The sequence below is a fragment of the Papio anubis genome, chromosome 17, assembly GCF_008728515.1.
Source record: "Papio anubis isolate 15944 chromosome 17, Panubis1.0, whole genome shotgun sequence".
Classification (NCBI taxonomy): domain Eukaryota; kingdom Metazoa; phylum Chordata; class Mammalia; order Primates; family Cercopithecidae; genus Papio; species Papio anubis.
In genome coordinates this window covers 43,524,675-43,533,775 of record NC_044992.1, presented here as the reverse complement: position 1 = coordinate 43,533,775, position 9,101 = coordinate 43,524,675, and positions in this window count along the sequence as shown.

Below are 9,101 nucleotides of genomic sequence, written 5' to 3'. Positions count from 1 at the left end.
TTGTAATTCTCCCCACCCTTGAGAATGTACTTTGTGAGATCCACCCCCTGGCCCCAAAACATTGCTCTTAACTCCACCGCCTATCCCAAAACCTATAAGAACTCATGATAATCCCACCACCCTTACTGACTCCTTTTTCGGACTCAGCCCGCCTGCACCCTGGTGAAATAAACAGCTTTGTTGCTCACACAAAGCCTGTTTGGGGGTCTCTTCACATGGATGTGTGAGACACATGCCACTGCTCAACAGTCTGGGCAACAGAGCAAGACTCTGTCTCAGAGGGGAAAAAAACAAAACAAAACAAAACAAAAAACCTCCTAAATGCCAAAGCATCAGGACACAATCCTATCTCTCTTTCAACTTTCTTTCTTTTTTTGGGGGGTGGGGGACGAAATCTCGCTCTGTCGCCCAGGCTGAAGTGCAGTGGCGCGATCTTGGCTCACTGCAAGCTCCGCCTCCCGGGTTCATGCCATTCTCCTGCCTCAGCCTCCCAAGTAGCTGGGACTACAGGCGCCCGCCACCACACCCGGCTAATTTTTTTGTCATTTTTAGGTAAAGACAGGGTTTCACCGCCCAAGGGGTTTGCCTTGTCCGCTGCCTAGGATAGCCGATTTATCAAGACAGGGTAATTATAATAGAGAAAGAGTAATTCATGCAGAGCCAGCTGTGCCGGAGACTGGAGTTTTATTATTACTCAAATCAGTCTTCCTCAAAACTCCTTTATTATTACTCAAATCCTTCTCCCCGAACACTGGGGATCAGAATTTTTCAGGATAATTTGGTGGGTAGGGACCAGTGAATCGGGAGTTCTGATTGGTTCGCACAGGGATGAACTCATGGGGAGTGGAAGTTGTTCTCTTCTGCTGAGTCAGTTCCTGGGTGGGGGCCACAGAACTGGTTGGCAGGTCCGGATGGGGCCCTCTGGTTGTTAGAAATGCAAAAACCTGAAAAGACATCTCAAAAGGCCGATCTTAGGTTCACAATAGTGATGTTACCTTCGAGAGTAATTTAGGGAAGTTGCAAATCTTATAACCTCTGGAATAATGGCTGGTAATATTTAGAATTCCAGCCCCTTTCATCTTGACTTGGTGACTGGTGGCCTTTCATTAGTTTTACCAGAACAGTTTAGCCTTTTGGGAAGGGCTATTAGATAAACTATACCCTAAGTTTCTTTCCAAAGCTAGTTCGGCCTACGCTTAGGAATGAAGGACAGTTTAGAGGTTAGAAACAAGATGGGGTCAATTAGGTCTGATATCTTTTACTATCATAATTTTCTCAGTTACGATTTTTGCAAAGGTGGTTTCAATAGGGCTCACTTGAGTTCCTGGTGAACCCTGACTCAGGCTGCCAGGGACAGCTCAGTCCACCTGGTCTTCACAAAGAGGGTGTGTCACTTGCCCAAGGTTTCAGCGCTAGAGCCAAAGAGGCCAAGAGTCCAAGAATGTGGCCTCGTGCTCTCTAATAGGCCTCCTTCCTGGTGGTGGGAGATGCAAAGGTGAGAGGGAGGGGCCGATGGGCATGAGTTCAACCCGCACACTCCACCTGGAAAGGATGAACGAGTTTTGGGAATCGACTAGGTGCCAGGCACATGATCCCCCTACCACCCTGGAAATGGGGTTTCGCGCAGCATTCCCATCTTCACACATGAAAAAAGCAGAAGCTCTGGGGCATTAAGAAAGCGCCTGGTGGGGAGCGGGGAGGAGGGGCCAAGGTTGAAAACCCATGTATTGGGTACTGTGTGCTCACTTCCTGAGTGACAGGTTTAGTCATACGCCAAACCTCAGCATAACACAATATAGCTTTGTGTTGTTGTTTGTTGTTGTTTTTGAGATGGGAGTCCTCGCTCTGTTGCCAGGCTGGAGTGCAGTGGGGTGATCTCGGCTCCCTGTATACCTTTATAATCTGCATGTGTATCTCTGGAATCTAAAATAAAAGCTGAAAGACAAAAACAAAACAAACAAACAAACAAACAAAAAACAAAGAAAGCGTCTTGCCCAAGAGCTCTGTGTAGCAAGTGGTGGTCAGGCTGGATGGTGCAGGTCTGCACTGTTCTATCTGCCCCCAGAAAGCAAAAGGACAGGGCCCTCAGTGATCTGAGGACTGATGAGGGTGGGCTTAGGAGGAAGAGGCCACCGAGGGTGTCCTCGTGCTGGCAATTCTGTGAGATGTGCTGCAGGGCATTCTGCGACTACAGCCTTGTGCTGGGGGTTAGTGACCAGGGCTGACTAGACCCCTTTCTTGGCTTCACGGTTCCTTTCCAAGACAACAAAAAGTACGTACTGCATGCTCAGCACTAAGAGGCTCCACTTACTTCATTCATTCTCACATCAGCCCTGTAATCTACTCATTCTCCCATTTTACAGATGAGAAACAGGAGGAACAGGATGTATGTAATTGGCCCAAGGTCACAGAGCCAAGAGGTGGCTGAAGCCAGATTTGAACCGAGGCATTCAGCTAAGAAACTGCATTCTTAAGCAAAACATCACAAGACCTGCCCTAAAGAAAGTGTTCCTGCCTCCTGCGAGGCAAGGTGATGCCCTGGGGGAATGGAAGGAGGAGAAAGGCTTGTGTTCTTAAATTAAGTATTTTCTCTAGGGATCGCACCTTTTGACCGACTAAGGTTGAGAATTCCTTGAGTTATGGCTTAGAGAACAGTCTGACTTGCAATCAGGATAGCTGAGTTTGAACTTGCGTGACTTGAAACAAGCTCTCTTTTGTTTTATTTATTTATTTATTTATTTATTTATTTATTTATTTAGAGTTCTCATTCTGTCACCCAGGCTGGAGTGGAGTGGCCTGATCCTGGCTCACTGCAACCTCCGCCTCCCAGGTTCAAGCCATTCTTATGTCTCAGCCTCCTGAGTAGCTGGGATTACAGGGGTGCACCACCACACCCAGCTAATTTTTGTATATATATATTTTTTTGTAGAGACGAGGTTTCACCATGTTGGCCAGGCTGGTCTTGAACCCCTGAACTCAGGTGATCCGCCTGACTCGGCCTCCCAAAGTGCTGGGATTACAGGCATGAGCCACCGCGCCCAGCCATAGGCAAATTGCTCCCCTTTGGACCTCATCTCCCTACTTGGGCAGAAGCTTGTCAAGATCTGACTGGTTTTGAGGATCCTCTGTGATGTAAAGAGACTAGAGAGGGAGTCCTGGTTGGCTTCCCCTGCTCCACAGCATAGTAGAAGTGAAACTGCCTCCAAGAACCTTCATTTCTAAACCAGAGCTAGCCCCAGGCTTCTCTCTCCTCACAGCCCCGGAAGAGGTCCAAAGGACAGGGCCAGAGCAAGGACAGCGGCTAGAGGGATCTCAGGCAGTACAGGAGGAGCTGGGGGCAGAAACATCTCTGCTCCCCTCTCTGCACAGGCAGCAGCCTGCCTGGCCTTTCCGTCCCCAGCCCAAGGGACCTGCCCGCCGTAATAAACACTTTTGAAATATTCCGGCCTGAGTCCTTGAGTTCACTCAAACGCGCAGAAACCTGTCTGCTTTCCCTGTGGCACTCGGGCATTCCCCACGTCTGCCTCCCACCCACTTCCCTCTAGAGAAAGGCTTAGTTTTATTTTCCAAACTCGGGCTGTGAATCGGTCCTCCAAAGTCTAGTAACTGGCTCACATATCACCCTGTGGCACTGGCTAGCCTGCTAAACCTGAGTTTTTTATTTTTTTATTTTTTATTTTTTTTTTTTAGACGGGAGTCTCAGCTTCTGTCACTTCCAGACTGGAGTGTCTGTGGCCCGATCTCAGCTCACTGTAAGCTCCCTCCCGGGTTCCCGCCATTCTCCTGCCTCAGTCTTCTCCCGAAAAGCCTGGACTACAGGCTCACCACCTCGCCTGCTGCTTTTTGTATTTTTTAGTAGACGGGGTTTCACTGTGTTAGCCAGGATGGTCTCATCTCCTGACTCCTCGCAGGATCCGCCTGGCCTCGGCCTCCCAAAGTGCTGGGATTACAGGCTTGAGCCACCGCGCCCGGCCTTAAACCTGAGTTTTGAATTGACCTTTAATTGCTCTAAATGGGCTACCCCACCCCACCCCATCCTGGGAAGATTCTGGCAGTGATATAGATCAAGGCTTAGATCTTTTTTTCTTTTTTTTTTTTTTGAGATGGAGTCTCACTCTTGTCCCCCAGGCTGGAGAGCAGTGGCATGATCTTGGCTAACTGCAACCTCTGCCTCCTGGACTCAAGCGATTCTCCTGCCTCAGCCTCCTGAGTAGCTAGGATTACAGGCGCCTGCCAGCACGCCTAGCTAGTTTTTTTATTTTTAGTAGAGACGGGATTTCACCATGTTGGCCAGGCTTGTCTCAAACTCCTGACCTCAAGTGATCCGCCCACCTCGGCCTCCCAAAGTACTGAGATTACAGGTGTGAGCCACCGCACCCAGCCAGATCCTGCAGATAGCGGTGGACAGTCTATATTCTCCTGCTCTCCCAGGCATCCCTACAACATGGCATTCATTTGTTTGTGCTCTCATTCATTCAATGAATATAATGAAGTTAACTGCATCCGGCCCTGGGAGATAATGATATTGAACAAGACATAGATCCTGCCCTCTGGAAGCCTGTTTTTTTTCTTTTTTTTTTTTTTTTTTTGGACAGGATCTCACTCTGTTGCCCAGGCTGGAGTTCAGAGGTGCGTGCAGTCATGGCTCACTGCAGCCTTGAAAGACTCAAGCTATTCTCACACCTCGGCCTCCCGAGTAGCTGGGACTACAGGTGTGCGTCACTATGTCTGACAAAAATTTGTTTGGATTTTTTGTAGAGATGGGGTTTCACCATGTTGCCTAGGATGATCTTGAACTCCCGGGCTCAAGTGATCCTCCTACCTTGGCCTCCCAAAGTGCTGAGATTACAGGTGTGAGCCACCTTGCCTGGCCTCAGAAGCTTATAGTCTAGAGAAGAGACCTGACAAGCAAACAGCCCTTCCCAAACAAGTGTCAGGGAAGAACAACTGGCAGATCTGCTGTGCCCACCAAGGGAATTCTGTCCTGTCTCGTCCTTTTCTTTTTTTTTTTGGAGACAGAATCTCACTCTGTCTCCCAGGCTGGAGTGCAATGGCGCAACCTTGGCTCACTGCAATCTCCGCCTCCCGGGTTCAAGCAATTCTCATGCCTCACCTTCCCGAGTAGCTGGGATTATAGGCGTCCACCATCATGCCCAGCTGATTTTTGTATTTTTAGTAGAGATGGGGTTTCACCATGTTGGCCAGGCTGGTCTCTAACTCCTGACCTTAAGTAATCCGCCCGCCTTGGCCTCCCAAAGTGCTGGGATTATAGGCGTGAGCCACTGCACCTGGCTTGTCCCATCCACTTCTTGTTATTGGTTGCTGTGGGCGGTCCCCTCCTCTCACCCCTCCACCTGCCCTTGGCAGCTTAGAGATGATACCCCATCTACATCCCTCCTTCCCTGCCTTCCCCAGTCCCAGGCCCCTCTCCCTACAACAGACTTACCTTGACAGAGCTGTCCACTGTCCTCCTCACTTAGCAGCAATAATGGGGGGAACATGGCAAGGGGAACAGGACAGAGAAGTGAATAAACAAACGAACCCACTTTCTGCCACCCAGCAGATACCCACGACAGGTAAAGGAGAGAAAGCAGTCCCACAGACACCCTCTCTGCTGGAAAGTCCTTTCTATCTGACTCCAGTCGCACTTGCTGGAGGAGTTCCCCTCATTTCGTTTCTGAGACAGCCTCCTTCTGTGTAATAATTATTCAGAGACTTGAAATCTGCCTCTCTGGTTTCTTCTGTCTTTGCAAATGTCACATTAAAGAGAACAAGGTCGGGAGGCTGAGGCAGGAGAATGGTGTAAACCCAGGAGGCGGAGCTTGCAGTGAGCTGAGATCCGGCCACTGCACTCCAGCCTGGGCGACAGAGCGAGACTCCGTCTCAAAAAAAAAAAAAAGAGAACAAGGTAATTTGGTCTCTGTTGGTCTCTGCCTGCTTCGCGTTAAATCTCTCTAACCATGTCTGTGTCCCAGTCTCCCTCGCTCTGCCCTTTAACCACACACGCCTTCTTCCCAATTTTATTTTATTTTATTTTTTGAGACTGACTGTCGCTCTATTGACCAGGCTGGAGTGCAGTGGCACGATCTCGGCTCACTGCAAACTCCGCCTCCCGGGTTCAAGTGATTCTCCTGCCTCAGCCTCTCGAGTAGCTGGGATTACAGGCACCCATGACCATGCCTGGCTAATTTCTGTATTTTTAGTAGAGACAGGGTTTTATCATGTTGGCCAGGCAGGTCTCAAACTCCTGACCTCAAGCGATCCACCCACCTCGGCCTCCCAAACTGCTGGTATTACAAGCATGAGCCACCGTGCCCAACCTCTTTCCTAGTTTCAAAAGAAAACCACGGGCCCTTTGCACGTGCTATAGCCTCTGCCCAGGGTACTTCCCAGCCCATCCATGGCTCCTCACTGAGCTCAGGGCTGAGCTACAAGGAAGCTTGTCCTGCTCTCCCCATCCCTCCCAACCCCAAGATCAGGAGCTCCCACATTACACAGCTCCACAGCACCTTGCATTTCTCCTGGGTGATTCATTAATGTCTTTCTCCTGTCAACTTCGAGAGGACAGGGATCACAGTAGCTTTGTTCCCATAGAATCCCCAGTGCCTAGCATAGGCCTTGGCCCATAGTTGCTGCACAGATAAATATTTGTTGCTTGAATATCTGTAGGATTCTCAATCTAGTCAACTTGTATAGGCTGTTGTCTTAGACCTGGAATGAGACCAAAGCAAGCTGGCCCAACCTTGGTTGTGTCCTAATTTGGCCATCTGACTATGAATATGCTAACAAATGATGGGTTTAGCGTCCAGCATTTCCATTCGTTCCCTAGAGCAAGCTCCTCCACCAGCAATCCTCCCAGCCCTAAGGCAGGTCTGTGTTGATGGGGGCTAGAGGCCAGATGACTGGTTGATCTGATCACTCAATTCCTTCTGCCTAACTTCAGAAGCTTCTTCCAAAATAAGAGACATTTTTTGGGGGGGATTTTTTTTTTTGAGACTGGAGTCTGGCTCTGTCGCCCAGGCGCTGGAGTCGCGGTGGCCGGATCTCAGCTCCTGCAAGCTCCGCCTCCCGGGTTCCGCCATTCCTCCTGCCTCAGCCTCCCGAGTAGCTGGGACCACGAAACCCGCCACTTAAGCTTGACTGGATTTTTTGTATTTTAATAGAGACGGGGTTTCACTGTGTCAATAGGGATGGTCTCGATCTCCTGACCTGTTGAATCCGCCCGTCTCCCGGCCTCCCAAAGTGCTGGGATTACAGGCTTGAGCCACAGCCCGGCCCGGGATTTTTTTTTGAGACAGAGTCTCGCTCATGGCAGCCCCAGGCTGGAGTGCAGTGGCCAGATCTCAGCTCACTGCAAGCTCCGCCTCCCAGGTTCATGCCATTCTCCTGCCTCAGCCTCGAGTAGCTGGGACTACAGAAGCCCGCCACCTAAACCCGGCTAGTTTTGTATTTTTTAGTAGAAGCGGGGTTTCACTGTGTCAGCCAGGATGGTCTCGATCTCCTGACCTGCGTGATCCGCCTGTCGGCCTCTAAAGTGCTGGGATTACAGGCTTTGAGCCACAGCTGACCCGATTTTTTTTTTAAGATGGAGTCTTGCTTTGTGCGCCCAGGCTGGAGTGCGGTGGCACGATCTCTGTTCACTGCAACCTCTGCCTCCTGGGCTCAAGCTATTCTCCTGCCTCAGCCTCCTAAGTAGCTGGGACTACAGGTGCGTGACACCACACCCGGCTATTTTATTATTATTATTATTGTTATTATTAGTATTATTATTATTTGTATGTTTAGTAGAGACAGGGTTTCACCATGTTGGCCATGGCTGGTCTCGAACCTCTCACCTCAACTCCGCTCCCGGCGGAGACCTTTATGTTTTTAATGGGTTGTGTAGCCCACAAAACACTCTTTGCCATTCACACTATTTTTCTGATGAGGAAAATGAGACTGAGGGAGATGAGGTGACAAGTCCAAGGTTGTACAGTTAGGAAGGTGGCTAAGGCAACACTTGAAGTCTTGTGAAGCCAGTGGCTTTCTGAAGGGGATGTGCCAACCAACAAAGATTCTCAGATTCTGGGCTTTTTGGCAGTTGTTTGATTCTTTTTTTCCATTCATTCATTCATTCATTCACGCACTAATTTGTTTAGGAGATATAAGCTCCAGTCATTGTCTTCAAGGAGGCCAAAGTCTCTGTCTCAGGCTGGCATTTTGAATCTAAGGTCTGGTAATGGCCTGAAATGATTTTATATGTGTATATATATTTATTTGTTTGTTTTTTTATTATTATTTTTTGATAAGGAGTCTCACTCTATCACCCCAGCTGGAGTGCAGTGGCACAATCTTAGCTCACTGCAACCTCTGCCTCCTGGGTTCAAGCAATTCTTCTGCCTTAGCCTCCTGAGTAGCTGGGATGACAGGCGCCTGCCACTGCACCCAGCTAATTTTTGTATTTTCAGTAGAGACGGGTTTTACCATCTTGGCCAGGCTGGTCTTGAACTCCTGACCTCTTGATCCACCCGCCTAGGCCTCCCAAAGTACTGGGATTACAGGCATGAGCCACCATGCCTAGCTGATTATATATATATTTTAGTGTTTATGTACATATGTGCATTTTTCTTGCAAACTTTCTTTTTTCTTTTTAATTGCTTGGCAGAACATTGAACTTGCAAACTTTCAGAGGGTTCCATGATACCCTGTCCCCTGACCTCCCTTCATTGCAAAAAGGTTAAGAACTGCTGGTATAACGCATGCTATGCAGTGTAAACAGATGGCAGTCCAGTATCTCCTGTACAGATGGCAGTCTCAGTATCTCCTGCCTGTTTGGGTGACTGAGGCCCCATCATGTGACCATCTCTGGCCCAAGTGAGATAACCTGGGTGTCTGCACCACAGGACCCATCCACGGCACTGCTGACCTGTGACAGCTCCTCTCAGAAGATCAAACACATAGAAATGCACACACACACACACACTGACTCCAACAGCCCCAGATCCACAACTGCTCCTGAATCCAGGGAGATCCTGTAACCGTCTAATGGGTTCACCTTGCCCATTGCCTAGACAAAGCCAATTCCTCAAGACAGGGAAATTGCAATAAAGAAAGAGTAATTT